Source organism: Platichthys flesus, chromosome 15, assembly GCF_949316205.1.
Source record: "Platichthys flesus chromosome 15, fPlaFle2.1, whole genome shotgun sequence".
Lineage (NCBI taxonomy): Eukaryota > Metazoa > Chordata > Actinopteri > Pleuronectiformes > Pleuronectidae > Platichthys > Platichthys flesus.
The window spans coordinates 13500883-13518458 of NC_084959.1; the positions used below are offsets into that span (position 1 = coordinate 13500883).

Below are 17576 nucleotides of genomic sequence, written 5' to 3' on the forward strand. Positions count from 1 at the left end.
CCTCCTCTCCAGCCTCAGCCAGGCTGATTGGGGATTTTTTGTCTCTCTCTTTCAGAAAATAAAACACTCAGCGTCTCGGGGGCAATTTATACAGAGCAAACAGCGAATATAACTGATAAACAGCATCTTCTCTCTTTTTTTGTTGGTGCACAAGCTCCACGGATGAGCAGGCACGGACCGGCCCGGCGACTAATTACCATAAAAAGGTGCACAAGTTCGCCAGCGAGCCGTGCGCGTTCGATTTCTCCGTAAACCGCGTAGCTCAGTGCCGCAGCGGAGAGATAGTCGGGCGGAGGGAGCAGTTACACACACACACACTCACACACACTCACACAGACGCACACATTGAGAGAGAGGAGCTGGCAGCACATGATCACACAGGCTATCCATTCACTCATCCACTGGAGCATCCGTAATTTGCGCAGGCGACAACGGCATATGGGAATACAACACGGCGGGATCGTGGTCACACCTGGCTCTGGTTCTGCAGGACACCGGGAGAACCAGGCACCGGGAGAACCCGGCACCGGGAGAGCCCAGCACCGGGGACCGGGAGAACCAGCCCCCCAGACCGGGTGGACTCTGCAGCCGACAGAGAGAGCGTGGCATCCTCGGCACCATCCGGTAGGTGATCGACCATTGATTGATATGCACGAGCTGCCAATATGCTTTTCATCAACCGATCAGCACAACGACCCCAATAAAAACATCTCATCATCGCTGTTTGATCGCGTTATAGCCCAACAAGTCCCTGACCAATCCGGTGTTTTTTCACCCCCTGTCTCCTGGCTGTGGCACGGTTCGAGGAACAATTGGGTCCGTCTGTCAAACAACACGATCGGCTCCATGCAAATTGCAAAACCACATGATAGAGGATGCATGTTTCTGTGAACGTGTCTGCAGTTATATAATCCTGGACTCAAGGTTCGAAGGCCCAGTGTGAATATTAATGCAAACAAAGGAGGGAGCACAAAAGGAGAAAACGATTGGTGCAGGTCGTCATGCAAGAGAGAGAGAGAGAGAGAGAGAGAAAACAGCATATTGCAGCAGCAAAATGTAAGTTTACCAAATGCAACGTTTCCATCAGTGTGTCTCTAATGGAGAGGTGCTGGTGTGGTTTGCAGTCACAGGTTGGTCAATTAAAATCCACTAGATCTACCTCAGCCTCCATTCTGGTATGTTTTTTTTTTTTTGTGTGGGGTGAATGAAGCTTCTAGGCTGAACTTGGTCAGGTGAGTTCTCGATAAACCCTCAAACCCAACCCTCATAACCACCAACAGCTTCCCTCCCACTCATTGACTTGTCCGACAAAGCCTGGTGGACGGACAGACCGCTGCATCTATTACTCTTGCAGCAGTGCCTCTCACCATGGATGCCCATTAAACTGTCATTAAGTGGTAAAACAGACGAAAGCAGCGCAGCATGCCTGGAATCTAAACATGTAAACTGGAAACGTGTTGCGGGTCTTATCAGGGGCGACAACAACTCGCATCGTTCACTCGTTGATTCATATCCTCACAATTTAAAACTATAAAAAATGGCAATGATGTAAACAGTAAGGAGAGGGAGTCCGATTTTAAAATGTACTGTCCGCACCACGGGCCAACCATCAAACCACATGTCAAGCATTAGTGCCGGATCCTGACAGCGTTTTGGAAGACATTGTCCAAGATTTTTACTGAATAATCCTGGGTTTTCACTATGGACTATTGTCTGTCTATGAATTTGATTCTTGGGGCAACGGCCAATATTTTGGGGCTTCCAGTGCATATCCAGGCCAAAACTCTACCTTCCATTCCGTTACACTATGCACAGTCTGACTAGTTTCTTTCGTCTCACTTGTCGAATGTTTCTCCACACAAAACACAAACGGCTATACTTTTTGTTGGTGTTTCAGGTCCAGACAACACTTTGGCTCATCTTTATTCACAATTAAAAAGCTGTTGGCTGATGCCTTTCGGTCAATGTGTTCCCCCTCTGCTGCTCTCCACATGAACTGTTTACCTGCGGACCGACCAAAGCCTGCTCAAATGGGATTACTCGAAACTAGGAACAGAAACCAGAAGGGCCTTGGCCCCAAAATCCTGTCCCTCGCCCAAAGATTCTAGATAATCACATGTAGAATCTGTTTATAGAATTAAGTATCAGAATCCATGTAGAAGGGGACTTCACTGTGATGACTAATGAATTAGGACCTGCAGAGGCTTGAGACATGCCTGCTGCAATAACTTGATCCAACCTGGGCCATGGCACACAGGCGATAGACAAACAGATGGCACTTCATCTTGTGAAAGTTGGACCAGATATTCTTGGATGGGCTACCCTCTGACTCGCTGGCACCGAGGCCTGCTTCTGGCAGTAATGATGAAAGTCATGGTCAATGGCCTGATTATATCCCTCTGTCTTATAACTTACCCACGCCTTTCAGAAGAGATGAATTAATAACCCCTTCGAGTTTCATTGTAGCTGTGATGCTGCAGAGCGTTGCTGAATTGATTTGCATGGCTTCGTGATACATCAATAGAGATGCAAGCAATTCAGATTTGCATTTTGGATGATCAGCTTGGGCTCAATGAGGCAATAAGAAAAAGAAGACTAATAACCATTTGCAGAAGCTTTTTTGTTTGTGTTAAAAGGTATTTTTGTGTTATCTTTTACCTCCAATGAGAAGGTTATGTTGTCATCTGTGTTTGTTTGTGTGTTCGTCTGTTCCCTAGTAGGATTATGCAGAAACTACCTCACAGATTACCACGAAACTTGGTCAGCGAAGAATTCATAAAATGTTGGTGTGGATTCAGATCAGCCCCCCCCCCCCCCCCTTCCATTAACATTAAAGATCCTGCACCTTGAGGGAACTGATGTCTCTGAGTTTGTCAAATTTGCTGCAACTTGATTCAATTTAAAGGGGCTGTTGGCAGAGGTCTGTTTCTCTGCTGAGGGCCGGTCTAGTTTTTTATCCTGTATTTGAAGTCATCCTTAGCTAAAGACTACAACATGAAGGTTTCAGAGTTATCTGGAGGACACGACTATTTATATTGCTTGTCAGAGATCGAATGGTTGCCTTGTTGTTTTTTGTTAATGTTTCAGTGGTTCCACTTCATTCACAGTGTAGCCATGGATGCTAGGGGCAGACAGATCTATGAGCACCGAGCAGCCTTGTTAATTACTTTACTGCATTATAGAAAACGTGTCAAATCAGGACATTGTATCATATGATGAATGCGTTTCCTGAGTAGCTCTGTAATGATCAGGCTAATATATAGGCAGGCGATAGATGTTGCATTTCACCTTGGGGCTTACTCTCAATAATGACCAGCTCGCTGTGGGTCGGCCTTACTTGGCAACCTGTAGCAGAGACTCAGGTGCTTGCTGTCAGTAAACAGCTAGTCCCAAATCATTAGCGCTCATTTGAGTAGCCTGTAAATGCAAGGTAATGGGACTCGCTGACATTTGGCTTATTGATGTCGTTGACATTTGACTGATGTCCATAACAGTTTGCCCCGATCTTTCACTATTTCATTAACACTATTATTGGCTTTTTTGTCATGAGGTCAGGTGGCCTCAAATCTGCAGTGTCACAGCTTCAAAACGACCTATCAGAAGCAGGTAGAAGTGGTGCAGGTCCCGTCCAGCCGAGCTAGCTGCCCTTAGCTACAGTGCTTCCCAGCTGTGCTGGGAATTTGTGAACTTCCTGTCCATGAAACAAAACAGCATAGCCATTATATTCATGACAGCACAGTCATTACAGGAATGACAGCCTTCTCGCTACCCATTGTTGCCATCACAGCAGAAAGCAGTGTCAGTGGTGTAGGTGGAAACCTGTCAGAACAGAGAGGAGGTGGATCGAATAGAGGATTAAATCAACAAAAAAATGTTTGTTTCATTTTGATGGAAAGCACCCATCGTCAATATTAAATCATATTGTAGGTCGCAAAGGTAAAGCAGAATCTCACAAATGCATTATGAAAGAAATGCATTTCCTACATTTATCAGGGTCAATATTCTTCAGGTCTTATTTCTGAGGATTTTCTGTTGACACACTCTAGTTTTTAAGGAATTTAAAGTAATTTTTTCAAAGCCAATCTTGGGCCACGTTCCATTTGCAGCAGCAGGGACAGAACCACTGTTGTGTCTTTTCTTCTTAGTGTCAGAGTGGATGAAGGGAAGGAAGAGGAGGTGAACGAGTGCTTTCTGGAGCCACCGAGGCCTTTGGTGTTGGTGCCCTTGCCACAGGCCTGTGCTGAGCTGGACAGACTCTCTCTTTGGCCATGACCACAAGTCAATTAGTCGTACATTTGCAGGGTAAACAGCACGTTGAACTGCTGCTGACAAAAACCTTTCATTGGATCAGTGTTATAGTCAGCTGGCTGCGGGACAAGAGAGGGGCAGCTTGTGACAGGACGTGTTTCTCTGCCTCGGTCTTCACCCGCGACATTCATCTTCCTCTTTGCCTCGTTGTAAATTCCTCCATTTGGATTGTAAATGAAATATTAACTCAATTAACATGAAAATGATGGTATTGCATCATCACCTTTGTGTGAAGCTTTGAGCAGCCATTAGCGTATTTCATTGGAGACGAGTTGGCAACGCCACCTTTCGTGGATTTATCCGGACATTTATTGTAAACTTCCTGCAGTCCTGTGGAGCAGACGCCTGAGTTTTATGGATGCTATTTATCTGGCAGAGCGGGAGGGGCAGTATCAGGCGAACGCACATTCAGATTTTTCCAAGTCAAATGAAATCCAAACGGACACAAAACTCTTTCTAATTGTTAATTAATTGCTGCCGATTGTAGTAATGAAACAATGAAACATGGAAATGAAGCCGGATATATTTGTATGAGTTTCTCATACAACTGCAGGTCAAACAGGATCTTCAACACAATCACGAGCAGTATTTCTGTAACCTAACATGTGATTTAAATACCATAATGGAAAAGTAACTCCTTTTTATTGCTGCTATGCATGAGCTTGGCATTCAAACTTGTCTTTTTGCAATGTCAAGACGAGAATGAGAAAAACAATGTCATTTAAATCAAATTAGACAGATATATATTTCCTCTTTCAAGTGGTCAGATGTATGAAGTCATTTTGGTCAGCTGTCTCCTCAGCCTCTTGTACAGAGCGATGGTTGGAGCGGGGCGGCGCTGGGACGATACAACTCACATTAGGTTTGCGCTGAGGTTCAGCCGCCGTCGTGTTTAAGACAAAACATATTAAAAAAAATCTAATTATGGGCTTTCAGTGGCGCATTTATTGGGGGTTGGGGGGGGGGTCACTGACCCTAGCTGAAATCTGATCAGCCACTTAAGTGCCCCTGTCCTGTCAGTAGTCTAATTTTAAATGAAAATGAATTTCTTAAGAATTCATGTTGAAAAACACAATGTGCTTGACAAAAGCAAGTGGACTTATTTTCAAAACCGATTCAATGATGTGAGGCTTCGCTCAAAGCTATATAGCTCACAGGGAACAAGGAATGACTTAAATGTGCATTGTGGGTGTTGGACCTATAATCGGCCCTTCTGTGTGAATTGTGGCCCCCTAATGGACCCTGATTTAGAAAAATCCTAGATCCGCCACTGAGGCACGGTTAAGGAATACTCTTGGCAAGTACTTTTACTTGTTCCTTGTACTAATGTCGGAGTACCTCCTACACTACTATGTGCTAGTAAATATGCAAAAGGAGAAGTGAGGTTTCAACTTTCATTCGTTTTATATATATAATCTATATGACATATAGCGGACAGACAAACAATGACACTGTATGACAGGACATAGTTTACAAACACAAGACAACCCAGTGGAATAAGGGGATGGGGTTACCGTGACATATTATTCCGTACCTGTGTTTTCATAAGCCACATATTGTGACCGTACAAACATGCATGCAAATGATGCATGCAACACATACTTGGCTCAATCACATAAATACAATTCCATGGTCAGATGCTAAAAGTGAGTTAAAGTCAGTGCAGGTGCAAAGATGAGAGTTGAACAATTTCATGACAACTAAAAAGATGGGTTAGGAGCTGCTCTCCCTGCTTCAGCCTCTCCTGTGTGTGCAGTGAATATCTTTGTCTCATTGCATCAGCTGTAATGATGAAACAACCATTTACTGTGGTTTGAGCCCGAAGAAATATACTTCCGGTATTCATGTAGTCTTTCTGAGTATGGCGTGTATCTGCCACCTTGACAGAAATAAAACTTCTCTTTGCCCCAGTCTTTTCCCAACAACACTGTTGGAGTTACAGATTGCGTTACTTTGATTGTGTGTATTCAGACTGACCGCTGCCACGTCCAGAGATGAAAGCCTGTGCAGATAAAAGCCGTGCAAGGACGTGGGGTCATCTCTGAGCTGCCATTGTTCAGTTCTTGCCTTTACTTTTAAAAGTGGTATCCTCCAGTCCCCAAACTGAGTGTTGAATAACAATAGTTGCAGGAACAGACAGCAATAGCTGGAAGCTGCTTTTTTGAGTGTACTGAGCTGGAATAAAATCACAATTGTCTGTCTCAGAAGAGCCTGTGTTACTTTACCACAGGCAACAGTAGCACATCTTGTGTTCAGCAGTAACTCTGCGGTCATAGATTTCTCAAACTTTACACATGCAATACAAATTAAACCCACGCTTCAAGAGATTAGGTCAAAGTGACGGTGTTCATATGAAACCACATGATAATTGCTGCATGTGTGTGTGTGTGTGTGTGCCCCTGTTAAAAAATGACTTACCGAAAATGATTAGTTTGTCGGCACCTACAGGGTCAATTTGGAGAGTCTTGGTATCAAGATGGCATCGTCTGTTGTGGAGTAATGATAACATCACCACAGCTCATTGCTGATTGGTCATATTAAAAACACTATATGCCCTCCCTTAATATTTTCTCTGGGTCACATCACAATGCAAAGTTGAGAGATGGAATAAGAAAAGCTCATCATCTGACATTACAGCATGGACATACAAATACAAGATTATAATGTTGAAAATCTTGCAAGCAGAAATAAAAAAAATAACCCTTGACCTTATTGTCTGAATACGACCTTCCAATTGGAAATAGGTTTTCATGGTATGTGAACTTGATTTGCATTATCCTACAATTTCTGCATCTTTATTTTTACCCCATCTGACTCCGAGTCCAATAAACACGCACCAGCTGCTTTTAAACAATATGAAGCTCGTAATATCATTTTACTACAACATGGAAGTCAGTCTCCTTTTAACCTGTAAATAAGGATGATGGTTGGATTTGTGTTCATGTTGTGTCACCGTCACCGATCTTGCTGGAGCCTCACACACTGATAGTTTCTATTTTGCATCAATGATTTTGAAAGTCACAATAGTGGATTTTAATTTAAAAGAGGCGACATTGAAAAAGATGAGACCTTTCAAATGTAAAATTGAAGCAGCCGGCAGTTAACGATGGTTAACCTTTAATATGACGAGGCTGCAAATGGGACATGAAGGGAGTTTCCCGAGGCCTGATGGTATTGACATTTGTCGACTAAAGCGCTTAAACCCAGCTGATGTCCATGAATGTGTCCTCTAATGATTCACTGATCCCTTGTGCTCTGTAAATCACATAAATCAGTGTCAAATGAAAACCCCAAGCGTTCATGTTTAGGTTTGTTTTATTATGCCGCTTTCAGACACGCACCCAACTCCGGATATTCTCCTGAAGTGTGAGAATTACAACAGGAGATTATCTGGGTGATGGTGAGGGTGCGTTGAAGACGTTTCTAACACGCAATGGATGAAACCTGAAAAAACAGAAACAGAAAGAATACAAATATTTCAGGATGTCGACTTGTCAGAGGATGTCGACTTGTTAAGACGATGAGATTAGAGAGGTTTTGGTGATAAGGATAAGAATACGACCCAAATTTAAATTTTCATGTCTAAAAATTGCTTTGGTAATAGATATGTGTCAGAAATGTGTCAACAACATATACACACACATTCAAACGTTGTCAGAATATAATGTATAAAGAGAGGCCAAGAACTTTCCAGCTGTAAACTAGCGGCCAAATGAAATTAAATATTAATGTTTCCCATGAGGTGGAATATGAGCAAGTTGTGTCTGCATGTGTCGAACCCAGTTGTGTAACGTGAAAGGCTCGGAAGAAATCTTTTAATCTGCAATTCTGCTGCAACGTGGAAAAGCATATCAAGTGATCATCGTGTCAAATCCAATGAACGGGTGAATGTTCTGATATCCAGTGTTCTCAACCCAAACGTCTGCTGACGCCATTTCTTTTCTTTGAGTAACTACACTGAAATTCTCTGCACTGTGGCTGCACGGTCGCTTGATGGAAGGTCGCACAGTCAGGGAGAGAGAAGTCATCATGACATCATGTTTCTTTTACAGTGTTTTGTTGGAGCAGCAGGGTTTCACAACGTTCTTCTTAGAAAACAAGCTTTTCTTAAAAATGGACTGTTTATTGTGGTTTATTTGGAAAATGAACAGCTCACAAACCTACAACCTGGGGAGGGCTTTGCTAAATGTTGCACTTATATTGATGAACTTGTATATTCATTTTATTTTTGGAATCAGTTTCTTTTATTGCTGGCACATTAATCTGGGACCTGTGTTTGCCCAATTAGAGAAAAACAACCCCACAAAAAACTAATCCAAGCCCAAAAAAAGGATGTCTGTATTTTGTTCAGGCTAAAATGTGCATTTTTCTTCATATGAGGAGCTTCTCTTTGTGCAGAGGAGATTTATTTTCCCCCAGTCTGTCCTAATTAGTTTGAGGGGCACTGTAATGAATACTGCAACAGGCTGTGGGTGAAGCCGTACCCCTCTGCAAACAAAGCAATTCAACGCATGCATAAAACACCACATTTCTTATATATGGTTAGTGTTCTGGGAAAACCCCGGGGAGTGCTCATTTGGACTAATGCATTAAGAATCACCGTGTTGTGGCACATTGGGAAACATTTCCATCAACATGAAAAATGGGGAGTCATGTTTCTCTCTCCGTATCACCCTCACCGTCTCTTTCTTTTCCTTCAGCATTGTTTTCCCCTGAACGTCGCCCTCTCTCCTTTCGAGCTGCCATGTTTTTTTTTCGTTATCATCAGAGAGACAAATGAGAAACAAGGGAGAAAGAAAGCCTCTGGGCTCGTGTCCTCACATCATCACCACTCCCTTTACACCCCCCCAACCCCCTCTCCCTCTCTCGTTCTCCATCCTCCATCTTTCTGTCTTCCTGAGTGACAGCTGGCAGCCAGTAGGGTACATCGCGCATGCCAACCCGAGTGCAGATTTTTTGCCAACTGACTTGAGAAAACAGAGTTGAACGTGACTGACCGACGCGCGCTACAGCTATGCGCTATCTCCCATCGCTGCTCGGTTTTTCTCTTTCTTACGTTGATGACTCAAACACATGCAGCACACATGACACTCCCTGCTGCCCACAGAGCTTTGTGGTCATTAAAACATGCAACACTACGTTCACACAAGGCCTGTACATGAATCCAGTGGGACGGGCTCGAAGGTGCAGGCCACACAGGCAGCTGCCATACGACCAACCAAGTAGAAAAAAAAATCATTATAATTTTTCAGTGATTTAATTGTTTTTGTCAAATTAAAATGTCCAGAAAACCGCTCCCTAAATTGTATTTATTTTCATTTCTTTATTATTATTATTTTAATTAATTAATTAATTTATCAATGTTTCTGTTTTTTATGTATTGTGTTGTATTTTTTAAAATGTTATCTACTACTTCTTAAGCTTCTTGGGCCTTCTAAATACTAACAGCCCTCTCTGTTGCTCCCCTGCCTTTATCCCACAAAGCGACTGGAGCTTTGCCTTTAAATTCAGCAGCTTTACAGCACACAGCAAAAGGGAAGACGTTTCCTGTAATGACTCTGCAATATGCCAGCATCACCTTTTTTTATTTCCCAAACAGTGTCCCTGCTCCCCTTCCTGAGAGAGAATGCTCTAGGACATATGCTCAGCGTCACGCCACACATGCAGAACAGCTGATGCGGGAGCTGGGTCTCGTGGGGTTAAATTCATGCAGCAGTTATGCCAAGATTATTCTTTTATAATCTCAACGCTTTTGTGTGTTTTAAGAATTCCCAAATGCATTTTCTCTTTCATTCCTCCACTCTAAATGGTAAGTGACATGTGGGTCAGGTTCTGTCGTCTGTGTAGACTGGAAGGCAGCACTGGAAATCCAAGATCTGATTAGTGTTTTGTCGAGGCCGGAATGCCGAATTTTACAACAATTTATGGAAGTGCAGGGGTCAGTGGTTGCAAAGAGGACATTACGAGACAGGAGATTACATCAAACCGCCTAGAGAGCAAAATCAATGATTTGCACCATACTCAGATATGTGCATACACACGCTAACACATACACACACTGAGTATCTGTGCGTAATCTGGGATTATTGTAGCACACAGAGAATACATGTCCAGCACTTCATGCATGAATAAAAAATAGAAAGGGACGACACACAAGGCTCAGACTTGAACCTTGAGGGACAGGGCAACACTGGCAGTAATGAAGAATCAGGGATACAGAGAATTGTTGTTATTGTTTTGATGGAGGAGAAACAGAGAGATGGAGACAGAACCACCAGCCAGAGTGAACTGGAAATATTGAAGCGGCTCAAACAGGTTTCCTTACAACACATGTGAATGTTGTCTTATCCATCAGACGCTGTCGTGTTGGCATTTTTTTACCTTTTAGCTGAGACATTTATTTAGGGTAAAAATAAATTACTTTCATCATCAATTAATCTGTCTATTATTTTAGTTGTTTGGTCCAGAAAAAAATTCCTGAATCCCAAGATGGCTTTTCATATTTCGTGATTTGTCCATACAAACCAAAAATATTCACTCTTTCACTTTAGAGGAGCAAATAAACCAGAAAGTCCTGAATTGGTAAATGGTCAAAAAAAAGGGGACGGGGCATCTTTATTGTACAGATGACACGTTGTGGAAATCTTCCAGCTTTACACATCTGAATACTTCCTGGTTTTCTTGCTTTGCTCCGACAAGACGCTGAAAGTCTTTGACAATCAATCTGATTGTCAGACAAAATTTGTCATTTGAAGACGTCTCATTGGACTCAAAGTGCTATTTGCATTTTTCCTACAGCCCGCTGACATTTCATTGACTAAACATTCAATATGTTAATGAAGAAAAAGTCTGTAGATTAATTGGTGATGAAAATAACTGCCTGTCGCAGCTGTAATCACTATCTTTCTCAGTTACACAATATTTTTCGTTGTAGAAACAAATCGCCCCCAATGTGTTTTCCACCTCTATTGCTTTTATTAGTTAATGACTTGACATTCTATTGGTTAGATGTAATTTAATTAGAAATAGTGGAGCCTAGATTCAGTCGTCCTTTTTTAAACTTTATTTTTTTTTAATCTCCCCAGCAAAAATCCATCAACTACCAGAGAAAAAAGGAATTGTGAGGCTGTGTACTCAAAGCGAAGTGATGCATTTATAGGCTGCACTGATTGAGCACGTTGGGCTGCCGCGGCTGCTTCGCCCTCCAGTCATTTAAGTCACACTTAGGTTCCAGTGGTCATTGGGACTCCGTTTTTACGAGCCCACTGATCAATCAGTCCCGTAATTCAATCCCGCGGTCAATCATGTTTAAATTAATAATTCACAAACCATCACAGAGGGCTCGGTGAAATGGCTCACAAGCAAGGTGCTGCCCTTAAACTGCGAGGAGGCCTGAATGGAATCAATCCAAAGGGAAACTGGATACGGCCGAGACGCATAAATGGAAAGTCAGTATTTGTGGATCACTGGGGTGTGTGTGAACACTGTGTGAGCAAGATCGCCGGCAGATATTTATTTCATTGGAAAATGAGAAAATCTGGCAACATGGTCACAAGCCAAACTGGTTTACACACTGTTGTGATTCAAACTATGAATGGTAAGTGGAGGAGAAGCTGGTTACAGACTAAACGCTTGCAGAAGAGTTGGAGATCATCATGAGCTGTCAGGGTTTATGGTGCTGACCATGTCATTCCAGAGTCTCCTGCTGAGTCCAGCAGGAGACATTTGTTGCTTTGTGTTATTTCTCCTCTCTACTCTTTCATTTCTTGCCACCTTTCTTCTCTCCACCATAAAAATCCAGGACACGCAGGTTGTCATCTGTTAAACGGAAAGATTTAATTTCTTCATAAAAAGTCAGAACAGTTTTGGTTTCTTCATTAATGAGATTTGTATTTTCTTCTTCTGTGTAGTCTGCTCACTAGTTTGGAGTGGGCAAGGGTCAGTCACAGAAAGATGACTCGAGCAATGTCAGTGGGTCGTTTTGTGAATGTTGTTTAAATCTTCCACCCACACGGTCCCGATGAAGCAAATTAGCTTTTGAGTGTCCAACTCTTAGTTTATAATGCCCAAAGACGACTTTGGTTGCTGCTCATCTAATCATGAATATCTCATGTTATACAGGAATACTAAAGATTTGAATCCAGCTGAAAGGGGCTTTAAGTTAAACAAGTCAGAAAAGGAGGGGGTGAGACTGAGGTCAGTTCTGGCAGGTTCATGAACCCTGTCAAATCCAGTCACCAATTTTCATTTGTTCTTGTGCCAAAACAAAAATGGTAGGAACCACAAAGCTTGCACTGTGTGTAGTGACATTTGTATGCACCCCCGTTACTGCCATAGAGTCAGCTAATTCTGTGGAAAACCGGAATGCCTTTAGGACAAATGACCTAAACTTCATATACTTCACATAAGATTACTAGCTGCTCACAGCTTTATTTTTATTTTAATGGCTCTAATTTAGTGCTGGCAATAGTAATTGCTATGATTAACGGGGGGAAACTTCAAAACTTTGTATACCTGCATGAAGCCAGAACATGGAAGTAATCAGAGCCTGTTGCACCACCTACAATCGGTCAGATTGAAGCGGCGCACCCGCCAATTGCCGAGTGGATGTCCCTGTCAGGGTGCAAAAACCATCAGCCCCCACAGACGAGGGCCAGATGGACAGGTTTACTGTTTGTGATTTCCTTCCTCCTTCCTACCGCCGAGCAGTCCTCCTCTCCCCGCGCTCTGGGCCTAGTGCCTCGTGAAATCAAGTGTGATGATCAATTGCGCTGAAATGTTTTGGGAAGGTTTAAAATGGCGCTCCCTGGCCCAGAAGTGCCTCCTGGATTTTTTTTAACTTTCCTGCGCAAAGAAAGACAAATGACTGCCCTTTAAGGAGCAAGCCTCAAGCGGTTTGATTTTTAATACTGTGTTTAATATCACAGAAGAGAGCTGTTGAATATACAAACACAGCACAATACATTTTATAATTTATGAGCTTTTTAGAAAATTGCATCATACCCTTTTTATACAAGGATCTGATTCCCTGATTTCCCCTTTTCTAATAAAACATGAGCTTTTGCCCCTTCTGGGAGTCCCTCATTTGTATTTTTACAGTGCTACAGTTTTCTGTGTTAGACTCACTATCACTCATATGGATTATTTCCAGCACACACCCTTTCAGAGAAGAAAGGATTGAATTGAGAGTATAAAAAAAAAAAATCCAGGAAAACATAAAATGTCTTGACATTGAGGTTATTGGCTTTGTGACTAGAGTGAAAGTTTATGGCAGTAAGCGTTTCAGAGGCTCAAAGGAGACAAAGGGAGCTAATCTCACTCACAATGGTAAAATATGCTATATAGCTAATGAAGTATTATACTGTGGTCAATGAGGTAGAGGCACTGCAGTGAGCCTACGCAGTGTGTATGTCGGTGTGTATGTACAGAGTGTGTCTCATTGTGCATTGTGTTGTGAGTGGGGGCTTGTTTGTTAGGAGGCTGCAGTTATAATGCTGCCATGAAGTCTTTAAAGGGAGAAGGAGTGTGCGTCAGAAATGGAGTAGAAAGAAGAAAGTGAAGAGAAAGCAGAGAGGTATTATGAAACAGCAGGGTACGGACAAAGCAGTAGATATATCATGAATAGGGTTTCTATCATCCATTAAGAACCATACCAAGGCTTTTGCAATTTGTTTTGCCTATACACATAATGAAGCAGATGTTCATAGTTACTATGTTTTCTATCTGTCAGGCAGTTTGGCATCAAATAGTATGATATCATAATATGATGAAAAATCTTCCATGCTATGTGCTCTGTAAGGCCTATTGCCATGTTTAAAAGCCAAATCTAACCTTCAAGATTCAAGATTAGCTTGATAATATACAAATATGTTGATACATGAACAACATCTTTAAGGAACCAATATCCCAATAAATATACAGGCTATATGTGAAGGAAGGAAGAAAAGCCATGCAATATTAAAGATATAATATATAACTAAACTAAGTCATTTGTTATTGTTTTGACTGAGAGACCGCTAGTGGCCAAAGTTACATGTTGTCTCTTTGAAACGCTTTTCATCGAAGACCCTTCAGTGGCGTTCCTGACATTTTTATGCTAACAATGTCAATGCTAACCTGCTAATGTTTCTTAGAAATAGCAGTTCACCATCTTGGTTTAGTGTGTTAGCTTGCATACTTTACTGAATAATGGTCCACGTAGCTACTAGTGCAAAAGGTCTTGTCATACAAAACATAGATTTTTCAATCAATCAATGAATCAATCGATCAATTAATCAATCATCAGTAGCAGAGAATATAAGCAATCCAATTCCCATTAAAAACAACAACCACCTCCACAGCCCTGCACAAACCCAACCAATAATAACCGCAGCTGAGGAAGCAGCATCGTAAGTCTCATACATTTGCAAAAAGGAACACTGACAGCAGGTAAACAAAGAAAAGACTAAATAATAAAAAACTGAAAGAGATCAGACACACATAATCAACCCTGTTGTTCTCCTGGGACCAGCAGAGTTTGTTTTTCCATTTTTCAGCCCATTGTTTTGGTTTCCTTGCCTGTAACTTTATTGTTTTCCATCATTGTTCTGATTGCATTGTTTTTGGCACAAGCAGGCGCTTGCTCACAGCTAGCAAGCTCTAAAACTCCACCGGGAACGACAGACAAACAGTTGTAACGACTATCTGGTGAACCAAGTGGAGCATTAAGCTCCACTGGTGGGCATTTGAATATTGGACTTGCAAATGCATGGTTTGTTTGTCGCTGCTGGATGTGTCAATAAGGACAAGTTTGCCAACAGTTTCCCATATCCACTTAAAAAGAGGATCAGAAGTCAATACTGTGTTGCCAGTTTGATTTGGTCGCCTTCAAATATCATATGGAAATTAATGTTGAACAAATGCTTTGGGGAAGGTGGAATAAATAAATAAACAGGTAATACGAGTCAGTCTATTGAAACTAGTGAGTTTAATTCAAAAGGGAAAACACTAAATGCAATATATAATTTCCCTCAGAACAAACCATCAAGACTTAATGCAAAACATGTATGACTCAGCTTTTTAGGCTTAAAGGCTGGTGCATTGAAAACAATGACATTAACAACACTATTATCTACAAGTCACAACATTACAGCACAGTAGGTTTGAACTCTGTTTGGGCATCTATAACATTATTGTGATGTGGCTAACAAGAACACCAACATGTAATGACCTGAGTAGTCACGATGAAGGAAAAAAAAAAAAGAAGAAAAATCTGTGTGATGTTTGCCCACAGGTAAAGGTTTAGATGCTCCAGTCAAGGACGTATAGTTTTGTAAGATAACATCTGTATTTTTCTCAGCGGGAGAGCAAATGTCATCAGTCCGGGAAATATGGCAGAGCAGCAGTGCTGAGGTCAAGGGTCATTAGAGAGAGCATTCTTATTCCCCAGAAACCTAATGGTGGTTACGGAGGCCAACTGGGTTTAATGGTAGGGATCAAAAAGCCGCTCATCCTCCAGGAGGCGTAACAGGGCAAAATGTTGAATTCTAGAGATTATTAAGTCAGTGTAGCTGCTTCGGACTGGCATTGTCCACTCGATCCCATTCTGTTTCTACACTGGTTCCTTCTAGAACTCACTTTGTGCAGTGTAGATCCAAGTGTAAATGGAGGTTTCTCGCACATCTTTTTTTAATTTAATAAATTTAGAGTTGGAACAATTTTGCACATGAAAATCAGTTTTTCTAAGGATTCTTAAGGAAGGAGGAAGACTCAAGGAAGCGGAGGAAAAGGTAACTCTTCGTCTCCTCTTCTTGGTTTCTACCGCCTTCCATTTGTCGGTTCCTGCTGTATCATTCCATGCCTCTCTCTTATTTCCTATTACTTCTCGTACAGACAGTATGGCGACCCATGGCATATGTCAACATGCAGGCCTATTAAATTATCAGACCTCGTTTATTATTAACTCTCTAGCATGCACAATTGGCTGCACCCTTTTAATATTCATGCATCCCGACAGTTCCCAGCTGATGCAAACGGGACCAAGTGGGAGTCGCATGTGCAGAAAAAAAAGGACAAGCGGCTACATGTTTTGTCTTGTACCTTCTTAATAATTAGTGATGTGATGGGTCAGCGTAAAGATGCCCCGTGTTTATACAGAGCAACGGTGTGAATTCACACGTGGGGAACGGTCCAAAGATAAAGGCTGTTGCTCCGCGTCGCAGCCTGGTCAGATCGACGCGGCCGGCTGGATCAGCCGGGGCTATTTCTGTCTTTTCTGGTCCAAGCTCGCTGCAGGCAGGAGAGGTTGCAACACTGTCCACTCGTCTGTGTGGTCGAGCGAGGGCGACCCATCACGCAAACGGTGAGGGCTCTTTAGCGGAAGCGTTTTTGAGGGTGCTCCCTGTCACAAAACATCATGAATGTGTTGGTCAAAGCTGCAAAAGTCTGAAAATGATTAAAAAGGTAGTTCGGTGGGGGACACCATGCTCTGTCGCTCTCTTTCACGGAGCTGTAAATTTGTCATTAAACAGGCTGATCCAGACATGAGTCATCTGCGAGAACAGCCTGTGCTTTCTGCGTGCCCTCTGTCCCCTCCCTCTGTTCTTATTCTGCCTAATTTCCTCTCCGCCAACACGTTGACCTTGTCCCTTATTCCACCTTGTTCGATAGCGAGATAGTCCACGATGTATGTGTGAGTGTGTGTGAGGGGACAAAGAAGAATCGTGGCGGTGGGAGACAGAGGGGTGGAGAGAGCAGAAAGGGAGAGAGCAGTGAGGTGTCCAGCACTTAAATTGCCTGTTTATTTCCAGTCATTGCACCAATTACACCGATACAGCTTACAAACGAGTGCACCAAGTGTGTTTATGTGTATGTGGGAGATGGGGGTGAACTAGAATAACAATTAAGAATGATATATATGGAGTTTTTTGTGCTGTAGCATGCAGTTTATGGCTTCAAACGACTCACATAAAACACAGGAGACAGAAAAAAATGATATTGTTTGTTCTGTTACCAGGGAGAGAATATGCATATTTGAGTGTGTTTGTGTCTGTGTTGAGGCGGCTGCATGGGTGTGTCCGTAAGTGTATGTTATGTGGGGTCAGCCAGTGGCTACCCTGAGAGCAGGAGCGTGATCGCCGGCTCTCTGGGGAGAGAGGGCCGTGCCTGTGACAGGCTGCAGTGATTAGTGGAGCTCAGCGGGCAGAATTTGTCAGACTCAGCCGAGGCTGTGAACCAGTTCGGCCTGCAACTCTGCAATTTGTCTCGCACTTTGCGTCACACAATGGCTT

General features: G+C 42.5%; 1 protein-coding gene across 1 annotated transcript in view; it reads left to right on the forward strand.

Moving 5' to 3' along the window:
• Positions 1-379: 379 nt before the first annotated feature.
• The window catches only part of flrt1a (fibronectin leucine rich transmembrane protein 1a), a 40582-nt gene continuing 23385 nt past the window's right edge, over positions 380-17576 (forward strand). The window contains exon 1 of the mRNA XM_062406105.1: positions 380-624. The gene's annotated coding sequence lies outside the window, so the exon portion shown is untranslated. The remainder of the gene's footprint in view (positions 625-17576) is intronic.